Below are 11,145 nucleotides of genomic sequence, written 5' to 3'. Positions count from 1 at the left end.
CTCCAGGTGTGTAAATGGCAACTGTGGATCAGTGGACAGATCTGTCAGCTTGAGAAAACTGTAAGTTCAACTGACAAGCAAGACATCCTTACCAAGTGGAACTGATTGAAAGTGGTTCTAGTTTAAAGCAGACTGAGTAGTCAGTGTGACTAGAAAAGGGTCACCTGCTAAACACAAGATGAAAACATGTTTTATACATATATGATTAAATACAATATTTGGTAGAGTTTCTGCACAATAACCTTACATAAGTCTCACAAAAGGAAGGAATTGGAGTTTCTCATCATAACATACACACACCAGCTACTTTGTTAGGTAGACCTTAGTACTGCTTTGCCTTCAGAACTGCCATTATTCATGGCTTTAATTCTACAATATTTTTGAAAACATTCCCCTGAGATTTTAGTCTATAGCACCATGAACTTGTTGTACATTTGTCAGCTGAATAATTATGGTGTAAATCTTCCATTCCACCATTCCACCATATTCCATTCCATCCCTGAGTGAGATCTGATTTGAGATCTGGTTGCCATGGATGCCATTACTCATTGTTTGAGATGTGGCCATCAGAAGATGGCCACACTGTGGTCAGAAAGAGATCAACATTATCCGCAAGTTAGCCAAAGCCATTTAAACACTGCTCAGCTGATATCACGATAAGACAGGATGGATCCATCCTTTCACGTGTTTTAAGTCAAATTCTAACCCAAACATCTGGATGCGGTAGCTGAAATGAAGACATGTCAGGGCAGGCAATGTTTTTCCAGTGTGTTATTGTACAACTTTGGTGAGCCTGTGTAAACTGTAGCCTCTGTGTTTTGTTTTTAGTGGATGAGAGTAACATCCTGTGTGGTCTGGCTCAAGTGCACCACTATTTGGTGTTAGTCTGTCATTCTTTCTTTCTTTCAAAACAAGTTGTGTTTTGGGAGATGGCCTTCTGTATACTTACCGTTTTCCTTTTCAACTGAGACCTGACTTCAACTAGGCATCTTGGTCCAAACAACAGATGCCCACTGGATGTTTTCTCTTTTTAGGACTACTCTTTATAAACCCTGGAGATGGTTGTGTGCGCATAGGAGTCTCAGCAGAATATCATTTCAATTTTGGTCTATTTTGTGTCAAATAATCCACTTCTGTTTTAATTTAGTTGCATCATTTACCAGCTGATACTCAGTAATGGCAGAATTTTACTTGTCTTGTCTTTTTAAAATCACCTGTTTTTGTTAATGAGTTTATTATTTGTTCTGACAAATTTCTCTGGGCTTTTGGAATGAGAAAGGCCCACATTATGATACAACCTTCACCATGCTTATTAGTGGGTTGTTTTAAGGTTGCTTTTCCTCGTATTCATCAATCAGCATTAGTTTTATCTAATGCTGAGACCAATCAGAAGTTACATTATCACCTTCTCATTTGTCATCAAGACAACCCAACACCAACATTAGATTAACATCCTAATTGACAACTTCAAAGTTTCCTCAGCAGTCTTTTCTGGCACAATCATCTTTGATGTCACAGCACTTCTTAAATCTTATTGGACAATGAGAATCACTATCATTGGATAATATTGGAATAGCTGTATTGACATCCCTATATCCGCACTCTGCGCATTATTTTTTTTTTAAGAGTTTGCATACGCACTGGCTATCCCAGCGAGTATAACTCCCTCGCTTATGCTTCTGCTGGAAATTGTTGCGGAGTGTATTTTGAGGGAATTCAGAAAGAAGGAGCTGGAGTGAAACTGGATAGTTCGAAGAAGCATCGGGGAGGGAGAGAGAGGCTGTGTGTCTGTGCGAGTGCGCACCTTTGGATAGGCTGTAACAGAAGAACTCAGGCAGACACAGGAGCAGGGACCGTGAGAGGACAGGAGAGACGACACAAAGGGGTTTGGACAGACTTAACGCCAGAAACAATATACAGCAAATACCGCCAATGTGCAAAAGAGATGAGCGGCGACTTTTATTCACATCTTTCAGACGGTAGGTCGTTTTTACACCGTATAAATATATATATATAAAAAATAGACGATTTATGTCAGCATTTCAACAAGGTTGCGTTTGTTCGCATTTATCTGGGAATTCATTGTAAAGCAGAAATGTCTGATGACATCATTTCTAAACTACTATTTTTCCCCCCCATTTTTTTATTTACTTACTTCAACTTTGGTGGTCTGTAGCCGAATAAATGTGGAAATTATAGTAAGTCTAGTTTCTGGTTTCATATTTATATTAGCATGATATGTATTTGTTCCCCTCAAGTTCCGCTATCTCTATCCAGATGCGTGCGCTCTTGAATTAGTGGATGGATGGAGATGGCAGCTGTCACCAGGCGCTGGCCAGCTATTAAATCATCGGAACATATAGTGCTTACAGAAACCGATGGAGTAAGGTAGTGTGAAGGATTGCTCTTCACTTTGTCGGCCAGTAAATCCTCTTTATCAGGCAATGTCAGCGCTCACAAATGATTGAAATAGAGCGTAGCTCGCGGATGAAGGGATTCGCCCTCACTGCAGGTTTAAATTGACTCTAAAGGAGGGTCAGACTGGGGGAGGGAAACACACACGCACACACACAGACCCAGGCAGGAAGGCTGGAAATGATGTTCAGAGCGTGACCACATCCCCAGTCGGTGTAGTGTGAAGCGCCTCTAGAAGGAAATCGCTCCAGGACTTGAGACGGAAAGTAGTTTTCTTTCCTCTCAGTGACACGGACGTGTCGTTAAGGCACCCAGTGCCTTTTAAAAGAAACAACAAAGTTCAATTTGCTTTATTTTGATTATGCCATAGACAGAAACAAAGCAGTGTATACTTTTGAAGAATAAATAGAAATCTGAAATGTCTTGTCCATTTGCATTCCAGCCCCTACTAATCATACCTAAAACACTGAAAGCCATAGCATTAATCAAAGAAGCAGAACCGATCCATGCTACTCTGGAGGAGCTGCAAAGATTCTCATCTCAGGTGGGAGAATTTGTTGGCGGGACAATTCTTAGTTGTGTACACTCTACATTTGACTTTTATCTAAATAAGGACAAATGGAAACATGGGAAAGAAGATGCTCTGGTAAGTGGAGACTTTGAACTTATTAAAGTTCTACAATCAAAACTCTGTGAGTGCAATAAAGTTATCATTGCACATGACTCTTAATCTGTCATCTTGGGGTTGGTGGCAGTATAATCCAGTGGAGTTCTCTACAACAGGCACCTCGAATGTGGTCTGTGTTCATGAAAAACTGCAGGGAGCTAAATACAGGGCAATTCTGTTAGATGCTGCAAAGGACGTCAGACTGAGATGGAGGTCCACTAACCACAAATGACATTAAACATACAGCTGCATCCAGAGTTGAGTCATATACATCAAAGCAAGATAGAATGACCCAGTCAAAGTCCATACTTAAATCTAGTTGAGAATCCTTGGGAATTCTCTGCATAGACTTCTTCATCCAATCTACCTGAGATTGAGCTATTTTGCAAAGAATCATGAGTAAATCTCTAGCTGTGCAACACTTTAAATGCCATAATCAGTAGAGTCTGATTCCACATTGTCGCTTTTGCTTTCCACCTTTTTTCAGTTAATCATGTAATTTCAAATGATCGCTTTCATTTTTACATTGCATCTTTTTCAGTAAAGACCAGTTTATCATTTAACTTATGCCCATATTTTCCAATGTTAGTACTGCTCCTGTGTTTTTTGTAGCTTTCATGACCCTTTCTCTCCCAGTGTGATATTTCATCCACAGATGTTCCATATCCACTTAACCTGCAATGCCTCTTCATTTTCCTGATATTCCACTGTTTTTCTCTCTCTCTCTCTCTGGGTTGCTCTGTCACAGTGGGGCTCTCCTGTTTCAGTTTACACCTTATTGGTTTTATGCTCTCTACTCAGTACTGTGAGTCTCTTCTGCACCCTTTTCACTATTATCATCCAAGAAACTATTTCTACATGATCTTGCCTTCCTCCTCCCTCTATTTGGGTTCTTTAGCAGCCACAATACATGACACTTTGAGACATATGCCAAAAGACTTACAGCTGTAATTGCAGTGCAAGGTAGTTCTAAAAAGTATTGATTGTAGGGCACTCAAATGCGCCACTATTTGGTATTAGTCTGTCATATATGACATTGACAAAAATAAACAGAATTTTGTGGCTTTGTTCTCTGCAAAAAATGGCTCAACATCACACTTACCCTGAAATTATGATGAGCAGCATAACAGGTTGTCAGGTTGCCATGAAAGTTGGAGCACTTTGACTTTTTTAAAACCAGAAAAAACTGGACATCTTTGATGTGTGTATGTTTAAAATGGGTGAAAGGGGATTTTTAAAGTGCCTTGTGGATGATGGAGGCTGTACCCGTGACTGTGCTATTGACACACACACAGGGTCATAACCCGGATAAGGCAGGACTAAGAGGGCTCTTCTTTCACCAGCAGAAAGAGAAGAGGCACCCTCAAAAGTGTCGCGTCAGCATTTGCAGGGAAATGCCAGTGTCACTATTAGCTGCAGCAGCAGCCACAGAGTCAGCTGTCGCCTCTGAAACGCAACACCGCCTCCGATTGTGCTGAGAGAGCTCAGAAGAAAAGGCCCTGCGCTGCTCTGTGAGTGTGCCTAAATGCATGCATTTGTGTGGGTACACTCAGTGTCTTTGTGATGACTTTTCTCACTCAGCCAGTCATGCAGCTATTACAACCTGAGGGTCCCCTTCAGTCGGTTTTCTCCTGCATACTGATGCGAATCACAGTTATTCATCCGTCTGAGGTCATTCCTCTGCAGAGCTATAACTTTCTGTATATTGCCTGGAACACTGGTGGGTTTGTTCAGTAATGAGTGTAATTATGCAGCTTGGTATACAAATTAACAACAGCTAATGTTCAGTGTTTTTCTTTTCCTTTTTTTTTTGCTGTGTGCATATAATCAGATTTTTCTAGAAATCGACTTATTGAAGTGTTTCTCATTTTTTACTTAGTGTCTGAGAGCACAAGTTCTTCAGATGCAATCTACTTGGGATGTAATTATCACAGAGGAGAGGGACAAGGTCAATGCTTTACTTGATCGGGAATGATTCTTGTCTATGTGCAGCTTGGAAGTAGTCCATACTTTACTGATGATTATCCAACATTCAGATGTTACTTCCAGAGTATAATCTTTCACGTTCTGCCTGATTTCCACTGTAATCAATAGCCGGAGGCCTTTAAGTAGCTTTTTTCCGAAGCCAATCTTCAAGAAAAGTATAATTTTATATTCAACATTTGAAGTGATTACCCCATGGAGATTAGTTGTGAAGAAGGTCGAGTCACTTCAAGTGTTACTGAAAGCTGCACATATAAAAACCTAAAAGATTTCATTTTTATGTCCAGTGGGGTTTTTTTCTCTTTGTGAAAAAATGTGAACACTTCATAAGTTTTTCCAGTTGTTTGGCCTTGTTACATATTTCCCTTAAAGTATATTTTTCCATTGAACACCAACTTTGGGTACAAGAGGATGAGTGTTTCTGTCTTTCTGAACAAGGTATGTGCCTGTGTGTACATCACTCTTTGATCTGTGCACTGGCTGATGCATCAGTTTGCACGAGCTTGAGTACATACAGAGTATGTTTTCCATTCAAAATACTGTATTAAGAAAAACAAAGGTGCTCTACAAAGAGTGGTTCCTCAAATAGGATAGTCCCAGCACAAATAACCTAACACAATGGTGAGGCATTCACAGGAGAGCCAAGACAAGGGACAGAGGGGAACAATTGTGGCACGCAACTTTGTGTACGTCTTTCTAGATCCAGGTATAGTGTTTATTTAAATAGCTTGCACTATAATGGAGTAATTTTAAATTTTTGATGGAGCTAAGGAAAATACTGAATGACTGATGGAGGATTTTTGTCTTAAGGGTTGGTCCAGTTGGCTGAGTGAGGACAGGTTTGCTTGGAGATAGAGACAGGATGGCAGATCCTTCAGCCAGGCACAACTTTCTACCAATAATATTAATTCCCTAGACAACATGTTGGATTTTTTTACAGCTGCAAGTACAAAACAGCACGTAAACCAGTAATAATGGCCCTTCCCTTACTTTGTATCAACATCAGCTTTGCCTGATTAGGACGCAAGTTGAAACGGTTAAAATCTACAATTTTATCCTTGTATTAAAATTCACTGTGAGTGATCAGATCATTCTTGGCTGCTTTACATGTAAAAAAATATATCTCAGTGAGCTGTCAGACGAGCAACAAACAGAACATCAAAATATCCAATGATGATTTGTAATCATTTAACCTACATTATTACTCAGACATCAACAAAAAGGAGACTAGATAATGTAGGACTTAACCGAGATCAACATCTATGCACGGTTATCAGAGTAGAGTAGCCAAAAATTGTACTTCAGTAAGAGCACTACTTCAACATATTTTTACTAAAATTAAAGTAAAAAGTAGGTATTCAAGAAATGACTGAAGTAAAACAGTAATCGGTACAAGACGACTCAAGTACTGCGTGACTAATCATAACATCTGACTTAATATTTGAAAGTGATACAATCAGATAGAAGAAAAATATTGTATATAAAGTTGTGTGCAAATGCCATTCTTGTGAAGACTAAAATCAATCTTTTTAAGTGTAAAATTTATGAAAGTAATACTTATAGTAGACTGTTAGGTTAATTGGTCTATCTAAATTCTTCCTAGGTGTGTGTGTGTGTGTGTGTGAATGGTTGTTTGTCCTGTATGTCTTTGTGTTGCCCTGCGACAGACTGACGACCTGTCCAGGGTGTACCCCGCCTCCCGCCTGGAACGTAGCTGGAGATGGGCACCAGCAACCCTCCCGACCCCATTAGGGACAAGGGTGAACAGACAATGGATGGATGGATGGATGGATACTTATAGTAGATAATGCAGTTGAGTTGCAGCAGGATAAAGAACGTGTAGTTGCGATATATTGTATATATTTATTGTATCTTCTTGGTCTCCGAATGACACAACAGACTCAGCGGATAGAAAATAACATAAAAACAACAAAACTGGTGTACAAGGAAAAATGCTGGAAATAATGCACATCACAATTTTTACACTTTTATTTATAAGAGTAATAAAAAAATAAACAAAGCCATGAATCATTGTCCTTCCTCTTCTCAATTCTGCACTACTTTATGTTGGTCTATCACATAAAGTACAATCCCAATAAAATATACTAAGATTTGTGGCTGCACTGTGGAAATTCTGAAACATTCAAGCGGTGAACGTACTTTTGAACCAGACTGTAAGATCAGGAGAAATCACCACTGCCTATAAAGATTAATGCTGTTATCTGTTGCAGATAACTGTTTGTCTGTTTGCCATTTATCTTGCAGTTTGTATTTGTTTTCTTCTGTCTTTGCTCCACCACGTTAATCCTGTTATTTTGTGAATGAACATGAATCTCGGACTGAAAAGGAGCAAGACAGGGGCACAGGCGTTATGTAAATTTGGAAAATTGAGTTTGCTTCTCTCTCTTAGAATATTTCCTCATGTATGTTGGAATCATACTGTGCAGGCTGAATTTCCTCATCTGCATGCATGAATTCTGCCTCTGTATCTCATTGCAATCAGAGGAGCCAGGCCATTGTTACCACTGGCACAATGCACCATTGTCAGGTTCCTTTTGTGTGAATCTTTGAATAGGGTGGAATCTTCTATAAGGGGATGCACAATGCTCACAATTGCTGCAGTTCACTGTCTGATCATTGTCCTTCTCACGGAGCAAAAGCTCTAGTTATTTTTAATCATAATCAATCGTTTAATAATTGCTTTTTCCAGTGGGATTGAAAGGCACTGCCTCAGGAATGGAAGATTTGTTTTGTTATTGCAAAAATTCTGTTTTTGATGATTGTTCTGTAAAGTTTGATTGCAGAAATGTGAGATTTGATGTCCTTTAGATTTGAGCTATTGGTCACCTCTATGTTTTCCGAGCCTCTTTCATTTTGTCTTACCATTGCAAATGCATCTAAAATCAAATTCAAAACAGTCTCACATACACCCACATGCCTCACAATCTAAGCTCTACATTTTTCTTCCAAATTATGTTCCCTCTCTTGCATTTTTGAGAAAATAATACGGGTTGCACGAATGGCATTTTGCCCTTGGTTCTCTAGTCTCGCTATTTTTTTTTTTGGACACTCTGTCCTTCATCTCCTTTTCATCTGTCCTCTGAGTTCATGTCCCTGTGGTTTCAAATCTAGGTTGGAGCCATTTTCATGCACTGAACTAGGCGGGAGGAAAAATAGTCGTGTAATTGCTTCGCCATACAGCGTCGTGAAATCAGAAGCCTGGTTTTAACCCGTCAGGCTGATGAGAGAGTCTTTGATAGGGCTGGAAGATGGGACAAAAAAGCACACCACAGCAGTAATTTCTGAAGAAATGTCAGGGGGAAAAATTGTTTTGGTCTTTTGACGTTCCCTTTGCCTATCTGCAAAAGGAATGTCATGCAGTCATGACATTTTTTGACCTTTGTTAATGATACACAAACTTAGAGTTCACTAAGCTTTGACCTTTTAATGACAGTTACATTACAAACTCCCCTAGAGATAGCAACAGACAATCACAGAGTAACAAGAGGCTTTGGGATGTTCTAGATGTTCACCTTCTAGTTATTTAATAGCTAGATCAAACTATGTTAATGGTCTTAGATATCTCAGTCTCCTAATCTGATTGAAGTCCAGTCAGAAGGATGGTTTCTTTTGTTTCTTGTTAGACAAAGAAAGAAGTTTAACAGATGTTCAACTTTTAATACCTAATGGTAATCTCAAGGTAAGGTTTGGGAGGAAAAGAAAGGTGAATAAAACCAAAGAATAAATTTGACTTTGCAGAACTGTAATTGGCAAGTGCCCACGGTAAATCAGGCATAACATTTTACTTTCTCTGAACCATAGAGATTCCAGGATATCTTTCTTTTCCTCTGTTTTAACTGGAGAGAAGTTTTGTTTCAGCAGAGGAGATATCTGGGAGAATGACTCTGGTCTGTGTCCCATTGGGAATGTCCAAATGCTTCGGATTCAGACCCGTTTAAAAACAAAAACAAACTCCAAATCACCAAAATAACAATGTCTGATTTTTCAGGCTAACATTGTTGACTGCAGCTCTTTTAGGTTCTAAAAACAGTCAGATTTGGATGTGAAATAAAAAGTAGCTGTGATTAATTATAAGGTTTGTCAAGGATATTTTAAAGGGACCTGGTGAAAACCTGTGCAGTGAATTGAAAGTCAGATCTTAGGTGTTCTGGGCACTACACTGACTTATCCATGAGACCAATGGATAGTGTATCCATTGGCTTGGTTTGCCCACATATCAAATTTTTACATTAGCCTTCAGTTTCTTTCCAATGCGTATTGCATACCTATCACGACAATTTAATCTTTTTTCCAATGACATGCACCGATTCCACCGCAGGGCTTCTGAGCAGACATATCTCTGTGGGCCTGAGTGACTGGTAGTTATTAACCTTCTAGTAAAGCAATTTAGGCCAGAGGAACGTTTTTCTCCAGCTGTCGAGCGCAGTGAATATAAGATGTAGCCAGGAATGCCAGAACCCTCATTGTAAGGTGAAAAAAGGTTATTTTTATTCGCCAAGTGATAAATGTGGAGTCTGTGGAGGTGCAGTGCCCCATTTGGCCCTCTCTTCATTGCTTTCATTCACTCTCCATTAGGATTTTCCTTATGTTCTAGTACTCTGTGTTCATTTCCTCCCCTTATTGGATTGTCATTTCGTTCTCTTTCTGCACCTCCAAAATTTCCTCATCTTCTTCCCATGTCTCTCTAATACAGAATCCATTGTAACCGACTTTATCTGGTGTCCCTTCCAGCTCCCCTCTCAAATTTATTTCCTCTGTTTTCCTCTTCACAGTGGATCGGCTGTCCAGGTCTGAAGGTGACTCGTTGGCTGGGCCAGAGGCTGCAACACAGGACATGGGTCCTGCCTCTTCCTACCACTCGTGTCTTGTGTTGCAGCCAGTGGAGCTGCCTGCAACACAAGACCACTCTGTCTGCCCTTCTGATGATGGATTGAGTCTCTGGAACATAGGAATCCTATCAAGTCACAGACTTTCTGACCAGAATCCTCACTTTACAGCTGCCCCTGTGTCAAATGACATTATATATATATTTTTATTAATCAAAATCTGGCCTTCTCTAAAGAGGTAATAAAAGTATCATATGTTGGATTTTTGTTCATAAGAGTGCCCTAAAAGTACATTTGTTTTCATTTATGAGGGATCTTCTAGTTTTTGGCAATTTAAATCAAACATGCAACTATTGGCAATACTGATAAAGAAATGAAATGAGTCGACATGTAGAACATTTTGTAACAAAATTAATGTTTCAATGAAAAATGTTTCCAACTTTTCATTATGTTAATTTGATTCATTTGAAATATGCCTGAACATATTTATTGCTGCTGTCCCTTTTTGTACTAGGCATAAAGATATAAGATTATTAAAACAAAACAAAAAAAAATCTTGTAATCATTTTGAAAAATCTAATTGTATCCTGCTGTCTTGATGCTTTGGACTCTGTAGTTTGGTTCTTAAATTCATTAATTTCTTTACTTTTTCGTTATTCAATAAAAGCATATTTTCACCATGAGACCACCTTTCTCTTGCTTACGTTTGCGTCCTCAGCAACTAAACACAAAACACACATCAAAAGTCCTCCTCAGGAAATCTAGAAAATAAGTTGTTTTCTTCAAGCCAGAATTAATTTCTTGCAACCTAAAGGGAAAATGGAAAGCATTTAATATGAAGGTGTCAGGAAGTGCGGGTGGTGAGAGTGGTGAGGCAGATGCAGCGGACCCAGGTATGATGAATATGATGTTTTAATGAAAATAACTTAGTCCAAACAACGAGCAGGAGTAACACACACTGAACACGAAGAGACTAAACATTGACGACACAGAAGCTAACATTGACGAGGACCCGACGAGGAACAAAGGACACAGGTGGAGTTAAATACACGGGAGGGTAATCATAGAAACGAGACACACCTGGGAACAATCAAGGGGAGGACAGGACAACGAAGAGACTTAACGACACAGAAAACTCTAAATAAACAAGGAAAAACACAGATCATGACAGTACCCCCCCCCTCAAGGGCGGCTACCAGACGCCCAAGAAAAAAAAAACAACCAAAAAACCCA

At 39.4% G+C, this 11,145-nt stretch overlaps 1 long non-coding RNA gene across 1 annotated transcript; it reads left to right on the top strand.

Annotated features, from left to right (window-relative positions):
- The first annotated feature begins 1,646 nt into the window (after nucleotides 1–1,646).
- Nucleotides 1,647–10,595, top strand: LOC114155398 (uncharacterized). Its single transcript, XR_003597732.1, has 2 exons — nucleotides 1,647–1,979; nucleotides 9,859–10,595. It is a non-coding gene; the product is annotated as an uncharacterized LOC114155398 (long non-coding RNA).
- The last annotated feature ends 550 nt before the right edge of the window (nucleotides 10,596–11,145 follow it).

This window comes from Xiphophorus couchianus, chromosome 13 (genome assembly GCF_001444195.1).
Source record: "Xiphophorus couchianus chromosome 13, X_couchianus-1.0, whole genome shotgun sequence".
In the NCBI taxonomy this organism is placed as follows: Eukaryota; Metazoa; Chordata; class Actinopteri; order Cyprinodontiformes; family Poeciliidae; genus Xiphophorus; species Xiphophorus couchianus.
This window is presented reverse-complemented; position numbering and strand designations above follow the sequence as displayed.